Source organism: Phragmites australis, chromosome 8, assembly GCF_958298935.1.
Source record: "Phragmites australis chromosome 8, lpPhrAust1.1, whole genome shotgun sequence".
Lineage (NCBI taxonomy): Eukaryota > Viridiplantae > Streptophyta > Magnoliopsida > Poales > Poaceae > Phragmites > Phragmites australis.
In genome coordinates this window covers 25,379,243-25,393,905 of record NC_084928.1, presented here as the reverse complement: position 1 = coordinate 25,393,905, position 14,663 = coordinate 25,379,243, and positions in this window count along the sequence as shown.

The following is a 14,663-nucleotide window of genomic DNA, read 5'->3' as shown; positions in this document are numbered from 1 at the left end:
TATTGGCCTCATACTGTTTGATTTGAACATAAGTCGTGCGATCAGCAGGGATCTCATAGTTGGAGTCAACTATTTCCCATATTATACTTCCTTGGCTTAGAACATAAGCCTCCATGCCCATCTTTCAGTTAAAAAAATCACTGCTATCAAACAGCGGAATCTTCCCACTTCTCTCAATTGTCATCTACGGATCACAAAATAGGTTAATGTCAACTGGTGATTAAACCAGCTCTAATGCCAATTGTAGGATTGAGAATGACGACTAGAGGGGGATGAATAGGAGCCATACCATTTTCTTTTGAAATAGATGACCTTCTCCTTTTATCACCCAACGCACCTCAAAAACCAATAGTGTAAGCAAAATCGGAGAGAATCAAGTTGCTAAGGAAATATCTAGAAAAACACATGGCTGTCATGGATATATATGAACCCTAGGTTCCATTGAAACTCATCTTACGGGTCATCACCATAAAAAAAAACTTTTGAAGCAAAGAAAAGATCACCGGTAGGAAAAATTCTCCAAGTTGATGATCTAGATGCAAGAAAATTCAAGACCCACTTGTATACATATGTATATGAATTTTATGCATCTAACAATAAGAAGAATAACTTTCCAAGGTGAAATTTTTTTAGCTCAACAACAGGAACGAAAACACAACGGAAAAGAGAAAAACTTGCAAATTGCAAATGAACCAATAGAGGGAAACTAAAAGGAGGTGAATACAAGCACAAGAGTAAACATAAATTTCATTGCTTGCTGAGATCATCCCTGTTTTAGGCGGATTACAAAGATTTTTTCTCACACATCTCTCACCTAATACATAGGCTAAGCACTCATCTTCCTCTGCTCTAAAACCGTAACACAAAGCTCTCATATGAATGACTCAATGGGCTTAAGTGGTTGGTTCAAAAGGCTCAACTAGCCCCCCTCTATTTATAGCCTTGGTTCCTTGACTCCTAAATTTCTTAGCTTATTCCCAAAATACCCCTCTCTTGTAGTATAGTCTTGCCTACCATCAAGGGTATTTTGGTCCATTTTCTCCTCTAGCCATCGAACGATCATAGCACCTTCATGACTTAGCTTTGTTTTGATGCAAACTTCACGATGATGCCACGTGCATTTCCATCCTTCCCATGGTTTTGAGGCCAAACCGCAAAACCCTTTGCACACTTCTCAAAGCGTGACTCACTGCCACTTGCTTGACCTCAACCAAGTATCCTAATATCAATGCATGTACTTTGTCTTGTGATCTTGACCGCCAACAGGTCTATCCTGCTCTCGATCCCTCTGGCCGCCTTATCACTTGCACCGGCATCCCTTTCGCTTGACTTTGTCAATGTGCCGTCTCCATCCATCTTCCATACTTTGCTTGACCTCCACGTGTACAGCTAGGATTACCCTTGACTCCACCTGATCTCCTTGATTGTTCGGCACCAAGCACCCCTTTAGTCCTGATCATCTCACCGTTGACCGCCAAGTTGCATCTATTACCTACACGTCATGAGACAAGCAAACATATTTCTCCAACTCCACCTCCAGTTAGTCCAAATCAAAATCAAAATTTGAAAGCACATCCCCAAAACAATCGTGAACACGGGACAACTGAACCTATCCAGGGTACCTAGAAGTTCCAGGTTCAGACCGCAAGTTCTAGATTCACTAGAATCAGCACATCAAGGCTCATGCAAAACTGGAGACCATCAAACTAAATCAATATCAATGTCAATCACTCATCACAAATAAACCAAGGCACATTTCAACTTGGTTTCTCAGAGGAAGACCCTATCGAGTCACCGGAGTTTGAGGTCATTGGCACCTCGTCCGATGACCACGCTGGAGAGTCCTCCTCCTCCTCTTCGAATGACGGCACGAGTGTGGGAGGCATGGCCATAGAAGGCGGCAGTGGAGTATGCGATGACAGATCCATCACGCAGTGGCAATGGAGGTGGCAGCAGGGAGAGGTTGAGAGCGAGCGTGAGTGAGCGAGCGAGAGCAAGCGAGAGACCGAGAGAGCTGATCGAGTGTGAAGACGAGCAGTGATACATTTAAAGGTGCTGGGACAAGCCGAGCATGCAGGCGCATGAAGCCAAGCAGGTGCACGCATGAAGATGTATGAATTTTTGTATCACTGCTAGTTCATAAATACAATAGGCAGTGATACCTATTATCATTTTCGGTAATTAAATGCACACCTTTTGATGCACTAATATCACTGTCGGTTCGTGTTACAAACCGACAGTGATACATCACTACCGGTTCTAGCTACGAACTAGCAGCGGTAATTAGAACATCACTGCAAGTTTGTAACATGAACTAGCAATGATGTACTAACTGGCAGTGTTAATCATTATCACTGTCGATTTTTGCTATCTCAGCTTTTTATGTGCACTTGGAGCTTCTGAACCGACAATGAAGAAAGGGTGCGGATGACCCTTTATGTAGTAGTGTAGAGGCTGTTGTAGTGGAAGTAGACGTTGGACAAGTTGTTGTAGAGGATGTCAAAACTCGCTAGAAGAGTAGTCAAAGTAGGCGAATTAATGCTCAAAGAATACATTGTTGATGTAGTATTGGTCATACCCATGATGTACCCATCTCATCACTCATCCTCGAGCTTGGGCTTCTCGTCTTCCTTGGGCTTAGGATCGGGCTCATGTTTGGGGTCCGAGTCATCCTTGGCATTGGGCTCTTCATCGTCAAACGTCGACTCGTCCTTGCCGTATCTTAGCTTGACGAAAAAAGCCATCACGCAGTTGTTGTCGGTGCCCTCTTTGTCGTGGTCAGAGAATAAGGTGGGTGATGACAACTTGAACGGTGACGGTGAATTGGGAAGTGGGGATGGCGACGATGAGAAAGATGAGGAAGCTATGACAAGGACCTGTTAAAAGCGAAGTGAGAGAGATATCGAGTGGAGTGAGAGTGAGAAAACTCTAACTAGCTCCTAAACGAATATAAAGCCTAAAGCGTCATCTGCCTAGCTTACCGACTATTCGTATTTTAAATGGTTCCACATGTGAACAGATTGTGATAACCACCATATCTCAGATGGCTCTTTTAAAAATCCATCTGGAATCATATCACAGACAACTCATGTACAAAATCGTCGATCTGCAATGTGGGTCAATATAACAAATGACCCTGAATGTAACCATCTAGATGATATCGCAGACGATTAATTATCATTGGGAGCCGTATGTGATGTTCCTGAATCTTAGATGGCTTTTGACCCGCGAGTTACTAACAGACGGTTCTACCTGAGACGTCTATGCTATCAATGTTGCAGTCGGTTTTCTTTAGTACTCCCTCCGTTTCGCAATGTTTATCCATGGCCTCGGGAGTATCCGTCTCAAATTGTTTGTCCATTGCGGTAACCAAGGATACTTTATGGTTCATTTTACTGCTATGCCCTTGAGTGCATGCATGTATTTACTCCAATGCTGGTGAGTTAATTGCTCTCATCCTTATATTGATTAGGGGTAGCATGGTCATCTTAATACATTTTTTTCACTCGATTTCAGTATTTTTTGGTTTGTACGTAATGGTGGGCGTGGATAAACATAAATAACTGGTGGGATCCGAGGCACCTTCATTGACTGAAAGGTAAAGAGAAAGATCTACAAATTTCTTTTGGTGGATTGTTTGTAACGGTGTAGATTAATTAGAGTATTTCAGTAATACAAAAACACAAATTTATTTTTAATTAAGTCTACTCGTGCAATGCACGGCCAATTAAACTAGTTGTCGGAAAAAAGAACTAAAAACACACCTGAAAGTTGGAAATCGTGCGGAGAAGAAAAAACTGGAAGATGAAAAAGGCCCAGCACCCACTACATTTGGCCTTGAAGTGCACAAACAAATGTTACAGGTTTGTGTTGACTAGTGCAATTTTTTGCGTTCCGAGTTTGTGGCTATATATATTTCCCTTTTAATGGAAGTAATTTGCATATATCAATCATTGTCTATGCTCATATACTATAGCTACTCTCCAATCACACGTGTGTCGAGTAAACATGACTGAGTAATAATTGTTTATTCTTCAAAAGTTGTCACAGTTGGGCGCCAAACTAAATTACCTCTGTAGTATGTACAACAGTGGTAAGTGCAAGTATTTACGTAGTGCTATTCGCTCTCTGAAGAGCCAAACAGAGCGCATGAAAGAGAAGAGACGAAATATAGATCGAGCTCTAGCTATGCCTAATTGCGTTACCCTAGCTACTACCTTCCTTGCGTATAGCCGACGTCGGCTAGCTGCTGCGGCTCGCGACGACGGCGAATGACTGGTCAGATCCGTGCAATCTTCCACTACTAGCCATTCACAGTTCAACATGTCCATAAAAAACTCAAACGCGGGGATTATAAATGCATGTACAAGCCATCTGCTCATGTTCATCCTCTGCAGATTCCACTATCGATAGGTAGCACGGCTGGAACCATGAAACTCGTGCTGTGCTTGTGCATCTGTGTCGTTCTCGTCGTCGCCTCGTCGCCGGTCCCGTTCTCGGACAGGCGCCCCCCGCTGGGCCGGCGCTGGCTGCAAGACGTAGTCATCATACCATGCGGCCCAGTGGCGAACACAACCTCTGGCTGTGCGTGGTCGCAGGAGACGTCGGAGAGGCTCAGCCCCGGTGGCCCCAACCCCCAGCATCACTGATAGTCCGATCGCGTGTTGGTCAGTGTCACTGCTACCGTCTCTGTACTGCACTTTCCAGTCCCAGTTTCTAACATCGGCAAAGTGCCAGTTCCGGAGGTCTTTTCCCATCTTTTTACTGAGTAAATGTTGGTGTTTGTGCGGTGCGTCTATGATTATTAATTATACGTGTGATGTGATCGTTTTTGTATCTGCACTTCTTGTGCGAATAAGGAAAATCAATTTTCCATTGTAATTTTTCTTTGATTTAGTGAGACATTTTTATACAGACAGATATGTGAAACTATCTGTGTAAAGATTATCATAGACGGCTCTAAATAAGAACCGTCTGTAATAATAACAAGATCTCTTCGAAGGTGGTAGGACGTTTTTATTACAGACAGTTACTATTATGAACCGTCTGTATTAGGATTACAGATAGCTCGTGTTTAGAGACATCTGTAATAAAACTAATATCACAAATAACTCTAAATATGAGCTGCATGTAATAAAATAAATATCACAGATAGAATCCAAACACAAGCCGTCTGTAAAATTAATACAGACAGCTTCAAACACGAGCCGTCTAAGAAAATAGACAGAGAGAAATATGATACTTTAGTACAGAAGGCACCAAACATGAAGCCGTCTATACTATTAGAATAGTACATCATCCCTAACTCCGGATCAAAGCAAAATAGTGGTGGCCGAACATGCGCAGCTTTTGGAGAGAGAGCGCGATTTTGACAAAAAAAAAAATAGATTCGGTGAAAACTTGAAGATTCATTGTCATTTGTTACTTCAAAGTAAGCATTATATTCTATTTTGGTTTAGATGGTCTAGATTTTGGTTTGGAAAGCTAGTTAGATCTAGATTTTTTCCATAATAACATAGTTTTATTCTATTCATTAGATGATGTAGATTTGTGTTCTAATTTAGTCTTCAGAGATCAACTATATCTACATCTAGACTTAGATTTTTCTTCATGATAATCTAGAATATATTAGTTGTTCTAGGTATATATGAAGTTCAAAGTGTAGATGAAGGTTTAATTATGTGTTACTATAAATGGCTAGTGTTGGGGGGGGGGGAATAAGCCAGCCTGAGGATAATAGTTGAAGATTACTATCTAGGTTCCGGATCCACAGCTAAAGGCTCGACCTCCGAAGTCATCAGGCCCCTTCACGGTACCTCTTCGTATCTGCGAAGCCTTCCCTTGGCTTAACCGGCTTGGCCTCCGAAGGCTCAGCCTCCCGAAGCCTCGGTCCCCCGAAGCCTCAGCCTCCTGAAGCCCTGGTCTTCCGGAGTCCTGCTTCCCGAAGCGTTCACCTCCCGGATCCATGCCTCCCGAGGCCTCCGCCTCGAGATGATCAGGCCACCTTCCCGAAGGTAGCAGGGTGAGTCAACAGTCCCTGGAAAGATCTACCGAAAGGGGAGCACCAGTCATGCTTTGCCTGCCAGGAAGTGACTGGCATTAAAGGCCTAGGCTGATGGGCGCCACTCTGACACCCTGGTGTAATGGAGGCTATCCTGACACCCCTGACAGTGTGGCGCCAGGCCGCAATTGGCGACCGGCTCGCCGCACTCCAGGGGTTATGCACCACAATAGTTACCACAGTGGATATTTATCTGCCCGATGGGGTAGAAAGTAGTTATCCAGAATAAGGCCCAGTAATTCGGTTGGGTCCAAGATACTCGTACATTACGATAACTTGTACGCCAAGCTACGCATGACCCTATAAATAGAGGGCCATGGTCGTCTGGGAAGGGGACAGAGGACAAGAAGGCTAGACGGTCACAAGGGACACAGAACACGCATCACAACGAACCTGTGATTCTCCCCCCAGATCGGTCCATTTTTCCTATCATCATATACTTGTGGCGTTCCTTCCTCTTAAACTTTGTCTCCAAGCTTGAGTCTCATCCTTAGAAGAAACTCTCGCCGTATTTGCTAGGGCAAGACGAACTCTTGCTCCAACAGTGCGCCGTCCATGGGGACTCGAACGCAGAAGTACTAAGAGAGGTAGGAATCCACTAGGAAAACCACCAGAGAATTGGCTAAAGCCGCCATAGCCACCGTTGCAAGCATGCAACCGTATGCATGGCTATCTCAGCCATATGCACCGTATGCATGCTCCAGCCCCGCCGCCGTGTGGGACGACGTTCATCCGACCTTGGCCAACCCAGAACCCTGGGTCGGTACAGGAACTCTAGATGGCGCAGAGGCCTTCCAGCCCCTGCACAACGAAGACCTCACCGCCTCAGGAGAGGACGCGGCCAAAGCCACAGCCAAGCAGGCCGCCTTCCAATGGTTCTGGGTGGTCCAACCCAGGAATGCTCCCAACTGGGCTTGGTCCCTGGGTATCCCCTTCGACCACACCTGGAATACCCCGAGCGAGCCAACATCTTCGGAAAGTCTATCCACCCAGTGCCCTCCTTGGCCCCCTCAGGCAAGAAAGGGTTCCAAGGAGACGAAGGGCTCTAGGGGGCGTAGATCCCGCCAGCGCCTCTGATGCCGCCCTCTCAATGCCAACCTCGCGCAGGGAACTCCAAGCTCGCCTCGTCTGGGGAGGCATAGTCAGAACCACTTTAGCTCCAAAAACTAGTTCACCAGGCGACCTCGATGGTCTCCCAAGGGGGAAGGAAACCCTGGGGAAACCATAGGCCCAGGGGCAAACCGCATTCGGCAGCGACCCCAACGGCAACTCCAAGCTCCGGTGCCCCTAGAGGCATACGGGTGCGTCCTGCACGGACCAGGGCGCGGCCACAACACCAACGACTGTCGCACCATCATTACCTTCCGGGAAGAATACCTCAGAAGGCAAGCCGAATACCTAGCCACAGAAGGAGACGACGAGGGACGACGCAGAGTTTGGGGGCCTGTGACAAACTCCCGGGCGAATCCCCAGCCCCTCAACCTTGCACCATAACTACCAACCCCACTGCCAACGGTACCATACCCAGCAACGAGAACTGAATCAGGGACACGCCATCGCCAGGCTTCACACGAAGTACCTCTGGAGCTGGGCAGCGGCTAGGGGCCGAGGCAGTTGAGGACCGCCTCTCCCGACCAAGCTTCGACCACGCATCCCATGTGTCACACCCGGTTTTAACGGCCAAAACTAAGTGCGGCTTATGTGTGCCCAGAAAGTTTAATACACATAGGGACGTCATAGGTGAAGTAACAAAAGCAATACTTTTACTTATAATCGTCAAACTCTTACACAAAGTCTTCACCTAAACAACTCAACTAACCAATCTATAACTGTTAAACGACGGCAGCGGAACAAAAGCATCGGCGACCAAGCACTCCACAGACACCGACTGGAAGACACGCTCCTAGAACACCAGGTCGTCATCTTGAAAGTCTTGAAAGTCTTCCACTGAGCAGCATGTGTATTGTGGGAGATAGCAAGGGTGAGCACATGGAGTACTCAGCAAGTGTGGGAAAATAATGACATGCAGGCTTTCAACAAGAATAGGCTAACACATGGTATTTTTGCGAAAATGCAAGTAAAGAAAATATTTTTGGACTCAAAAGCATTAAACAGTCATTAAGTGAATGTAACCCAACAATCCATCATCTAGCATACAAGGTTCCCCACTCTGCATACCACCACCGTCTAGTACTCCCTGTACTAAGACCAAAACCACACCATCTAGTACTCCCTGTACCAGAACCAAAACCAATCCACCATCTAATCATGTGAGGATCCAAGTCTCTCATGTCCGTGAGCACGGTTGTTATAACAGTTTTACACTCTGCAGAGGTTGTACAACTTTCCCATGAGTCGTGATTTCATTACCTGCAAGCAGATGACTAAAGTCTCCATGTTGCAATGCCGACCAAGCATTATACACACGCCAGTGGTGTGTTGCCAGGAGATCACTACGAAACCTTTACAAAGAATCCCCCCAGTATGTGTCACCAACACTCCAGGTTTCACCGCTAGGTGCTGCCACCTAGAAGCCCCCTCTTGTGCCATGTGGTTTCTGAGAATTACCTTCTCTCATCCATGCCTCCCCTCTGGCCCACACAACACTGGAAGAACCCTAATTAATCGGCTAAGCCTTCCCATATCAATCTCGTATTTGTACGGAGCTTCTCGGGTTGTCGCTCCACGAACCGGTCCTTACTTAGGTTACTTGAGCAAACACTAAACCAATATCATAACCATGACGACCATCAAAACCACTTTTCTCAAGGCCTAAGGTTCCATGTTGCTAGACCATTAACCAGTTAACCACTATTTTTGCATATGTTCATTAGTCAAGTATATGACACTTCCCAGAATCCCAGAAGCATGGCTAAGCAATCTACCCATAAAAGACACCTGACCATAAACCATCTAGGTTCTAAGGGATGATAAGGGATAATCTAGGGAAAACCCTAACATAGGTGACTACCCATCATATTGACAGACATTGCATGCAATTTTGTAAAACAAAACATTTAAAAACATAGGTTCAATATGATCAAGGACACTTGCCTTCTCCTTGCTGCTGCTCAGTGTATTCTTGCCCCTGGTCTTGATATTCTTCAAACTGATCCGGGGCGTTGACGACTAATCGCACAATAACCGGCAAAGCACACAAATAATACATACTAAGGACAGAGCACAAACTAGAGAAACAACAAGACAAAACCTATCTAGAAAGATAGAGCTCAGAGAAACGAATCTATCGGTGCAAGAATTGCTTAAATCGGAGCTACGACGGAAAAGATATACTAAAAACAAGATTAGGGTTTAATTTTAATTAAGAAAAGGACTTAATTGTAATTATGGAAAAGTATAGGGACCTTTTTGTAAAAACAGAGGGACCTATTTGTAATAATGAAAAATTTTAGGGACTAAACTGTAAAAAGACAGGGGCTTTTAGGTAATTACAGAAAAGTCTAGGGGTCTTTCTGCAAAATTACCCATTTAAAGGAATTATCTGGAATTTTTGGATTTATCTTTGTACTGGGAAAAGCTTGAATTGCTGACTGGGTAGATGACTGGGCATAATGGCTGACGTGGCGCACATGTGGCACTGATGTGGCAGGGTGACGTGGCTACGGTGCTGACTGTGTTTAAAGAGACAACACGTGGCGACTTGCTACTGGCTACTGAAGAGGTATAGGTGCGATCTAATCTCGGCCGTTCGGACTAGATCGGACGGCTCAGAGAGGGAGGGGCTGCTGAGAGGATGAACACGGCTGAGCCGAGGGGATCACGGCGGCGATCTCGCCGGAGATCGGGCAGACCTCGTCGCCGGCGTCAGTCCTAGACGGCGAGTGGCGTAACACGGTGAGGCGGGCATAGGGAGCTCATTTTAGGGCTTACCGGGGTTGGAATGGCACGGGAACTGGCCGGCATCGACGAAGGCATCGGGTAAGCTCAGGGTGTCGTCGGGGTGTGGTCTCCGGCGGCGGAAAGGCGACGACGAGCGGCGGGGGAGACTCTACGCAAGCACGCGGTCACAACGGTGCTCTCAGAAGCGGCGGAGAGGCGGCGGCAACGGCGGACGGCGAGCTCAGCCGAGAGAAATGGTGGGCGGCGGCGCAGCTCGGCGATTCGGCGAAAAAGGGCACGAGAGGCAATGGCTTTTGGCGAGATGGGATGGAGGGGCGTCGGGCGCTATTTATAGGCGGAGATCCAAGGAGTCCGGGGCGCGAACGACAAGGAAGAGGGCGGCGGCGTTGCGGTCTCGGACTCGGCCGGGAGTCCAGGAAGAAGACGACGAAGGCTCGGGCCCACATGGCAGCGACTCGGGCGATGGCGGGTTAGCGCAGGGCGTCTTCAGCGGCGGGCGGCAGCATGACGCTGGGCTGGCTCAGGCACGCGGGCGTGGGGCACTGGGCCGGAGCAGGGGCACGGCCCACGCGGGAGGGAAGCGGGAGAGGCGGGCTGGGCAGGCCGGAAGAGGGAAAACGGGCCGAAGGAAACAGGCCGGCTGGGGCTGGGCCGAAGGGGTGAGAGGGAGAGAAGGGAGGCCTGGTAGGGAGTTCTAATCTTTTTTTTCTTTTTTATTTCTTTCTCTTTTTCCAAAACTATTTTCTATTCTTTCTCTAAACAATGCTAAATCTATTCTCAAGCAAACAATTGAAACAAAAACCTAATTGTCTAACTCCAGCATAAATGCATTCAAACAATTAATAATCCTAATTCAAATTTGAATTTAAATTTAGAAATTAGGTTTTATCCTATGCTATTTGTTTAAACTCAAATTAAATCTAGGAAAATTTTAGAGAATTGTAAAATTTGAAAATTAGGGTGTGACACCATGTGCCGTCTCCAGGCTCCGGACAGATTACCTCCGGAGCCGGGCAACGGCTAAAAGCTGAGGGGGTCAAGCACCACCTCTCTCAGCCTAGCCACAGGCTTCGAGGCCGCCAAGCCTCACAATAGAAGCCTTATTCCTGCAAAGGTACGTCCACTGTTAACTACCCAGTAGTTTACCTAGTGATCCGTCTTTCATGTGGCAAGGTTAGAGTCTGTTGGAGGCCTCCAACCATATTGTTAGAAGTCTTTTGCAATAGATAGCTACTAATTAGATGCAGTAGAACTTAAGTTACATTCTCATTTAGGATGAGTAGTTGTTTAACTTAGCCATGTTTCATGCTACAAATAGCTTCTTGTTGCCAACAGTAGACTGCAAAACTTAGCTAGTATAACCATGCAAAATCCCTGCACTCCCGCAGACGCATCGTGCCTAGGTCGCCTGGGGGACGGGTTTGCCCAGGTTTCCTAGAAGGCATTGTATGCCCTCGGAAGTGTAGTTGCCACGTATCAAGGGATTTCATTGATAGACTGTGTTGCAGCGCCACCCGTAGGACTTCTTCGGGTGGCGTGACAAGCCCACATATCGCGGATGTAGTGTTCCTAGGTTAACTAGAAGGCAAGACTGCCTAGATTTCCTGGAAGACTTTGCGTAGTCTCGATAGACAGTGAGGCCCACACCTGCGGGTGCCACCTATGCCTAGGTCGCTTGCAAGGCAGATTATGCCTAGGGTGCCCTGGAAGGCATTTGTATAGCCTTGGGTGTCGAAGCCACGTCCCGGGGGATGCCCTCGATGGAGGAGTTGCGGTGCTCCGAGGAATGCTATCGCAAGGAATCCTCATTGCACGGCATGCCTACACACCGCGGGTGTAGCATACCTAGGTCACCTGGAAGGCAAGACTACCTAGGTTTCCTAGAAGGTATTGTGTAGCCTCGATAGTGTGTAGATGTCGGTTATCAAGGGACTTCCTTGGTAATGTAGTTGCGGCGCCCTGGGGGGATTTCTCTAGAGGCGTGATAAGCCCACGCACCAGTAAGCATCGCTTGCCTAAACCCAAGGTCACCTGAAAAGGTTTCCCGGAGGGTAGGCTTTGCCCTGATAGGAAGTGGAGCCCACACACCGCGGGTGTAGCATACCTAGGTCACCTGGAAGGTAAGACTGCCTAGGTTTCCTGGAAGGCATTGTGTAGCCTCGATAGGGTGTGGACGATGCATATCAGGGGACTACCCTAATGTGAGGATGCGGTGCTCCGAGGAATGCTGTCGCAAGGAATCCTCTCTGCACGACATGCTTATATACTATGGGCGTCGCTTATGCTTAGGTCACCTGCAAAGCAGATTATGAACAGGGTGCTCTGGAAGGCATTGCACAGCTTCAGTCATATAAATGCCACGCACCAGGGCACATCCTTGGTGGATAGTGTTGCGGTGCACCCCAGGCGTTTCCTTGGGAGCACGTCAAGCCTACACTCCACGGGTGTAGCATGCCTAGGTCACCTGGAAGGCAGGACTGCCTAGGTTTCTTGGAAGGTATTGCGTAGCTCTGATAGTGTATAGGGCCTTCGGCAATAATACATGCTAAGGAACCTTACCAAAACCTCCGGTAAAAACGGAGAGCTTTACAAAACCTCCGGTAAAAATGGAGAGCTTCACCAAAACCTCCGGTAAAAATGGAGAGCTACACCAAAACCTCCCGTAAAAATGGAGAGCTCTACAAAACCTCCGGTAAAAATGAAGAGCTTCACCAAAACCTCTGGTAAAAACGGAGAGCTTCACCAAACCTCCGGGGAGAACGGAAAACCTTATCAAAACCTCCGGTAAAAACGAAGAGCCTTTCACAAACCTCCACAAAACAGGGAGCCTTTTCAAACCTCCGCACAACGGAGAGTTTTACAAACCTTCAGCAAAAGGGGGAGCCTTTCTGATGAGGACATCACTCCCTCGGATACATACAATGATCCTCCATTGAACTTTCAAGGTCCAATCACAAGAGCTCGCGCACGACAATTAAATTTAGAGGTGAGCTCGTTCCTAAGCAACTCTTTATATAATTTTGATAATAGATTACTACCTAATGATTATGTGTTGGTTAGGAATCATGGAGAGGATAAGGAGACACATAGAGGAAGGCTTGGAGGCGTGGAGGAGCAGCTAGGACGTCCAACAACAGCAGGAGGTCCAGTCCAACTCGAGTCCGAATCAGCCTCGACCTCCAGGACCAGCGAGCAGTAAAACGGACGTCCAGGACGCATCCGGACTCCGTTTTTGACGATTCACATATGGTTGGAAAGATAATTTCATAAGGAAACCAATGGCGTTGGTTTGAAGTCCAAATTCCTTCTGAGTCAACGGGAAACGTCAAAACTGTTCTTGACAGAATAATCTAAGCAAAACCCAACCCTAATTAGAATTTTTGGACTTGCTGATGCTTTGTCTAGACGATATGCTTTGTTGTCCCAACTTGATTATAGAATTTTTGGACTTGACTCAATAAAAGAACAATATGTGCTTGATCCTGATTTTAAAGATGTATTGCTGAACTGTAAAGAGGGACGTACATGGAACAAGTTTGTGATCAATGATGGATTTGTGTTTAGAGCTAACCGTCTATGCATTCCAGTTGGTTCCGTTCGTCTTTTGTTGTTGCAGGAAGCACATGGAGGAGGATTGATGGGACATTTTGGTGCTAAGAAGACGGAGGCTATGTTGGCCACACATTTCTTTTGGCCAAAGATGAGGAGAGATGTTGAGCGGTTCGTGGCACGCTGTACCACATGTCAAAAGGCTAAGTCTCGCTTGAATCCACATGGTTTGTATATGCTTCTTCCTGTTCCTTCTATTCCTTGGGCAGATATTTCGATGGACTTTGTTTTGGGATTGCCTAGGACTAAGAGAGGGAGGGATAGTATTTTTGTTGTTGTGGATCGTTTTACTAAGATGGCACATTTTATACCTTGTCATAAAAGTGATGATGCCATTTATATTGCTGACCTCTTTTTCAAAGAGATTGTTCGCTTGCATGGTATGCCTTCTACTATTGTTTCAGATCGCGACGCTAAATTTTTGAGTCACTTTTGGCGCACTCTATGGAATAAGTTGGGTACAAAACTATTGTTTTCTACTACTTGCCACCCACAAACTGATGGCCAAACGGAGGTAATGAACCGCACTTTGGGTACCATGTTGAGAGCTATTTTGAAGAAAAATTTGAAGATGTGGGAAGAATGTTTGCTCCACGTGGAGTTTGCTTATAATCGGGCAACACATTCTACCACCAAGGTAAGTCCTTTTCAGGTAGTGTATGGTTTTACCCCTCGCGCTCCTATTGATCTTTTGCCTTTACCTACCACTGAAAGAACACATAGTGATGCTAGTGCACGTGCTGATTTTATTCGTAAGTTGCATGAAACAACTAAAATAAATATCGAAAAGATGAATGAAAAGTATAGAATTGCTGGTAGTGAAGGTAGGAAAGAAGTCAAACTTGAACCAGGTGATTTAGTGTGGTTACATTTAAGAAAAGATAGGTTTCCAGAGCTGCGTAAGTCTAAATTAATGCCAAGAGCTGCTGGTCCTTATAAGATAATTGAGAAAATAAATGATAATGCATATAAACTTGAGTTGCCACCCGAGTTCGGGGTTAGTCCTTCTTTTAACATTGCAGATTTGAAACCTTACTTGGGAGCCGATGATGAGCTTGAGTCGAGGACGACTCCAATTCAAGAGGGGGAGGATGATGAGGACATCACTCCCTCGGATACATACAATGATCCT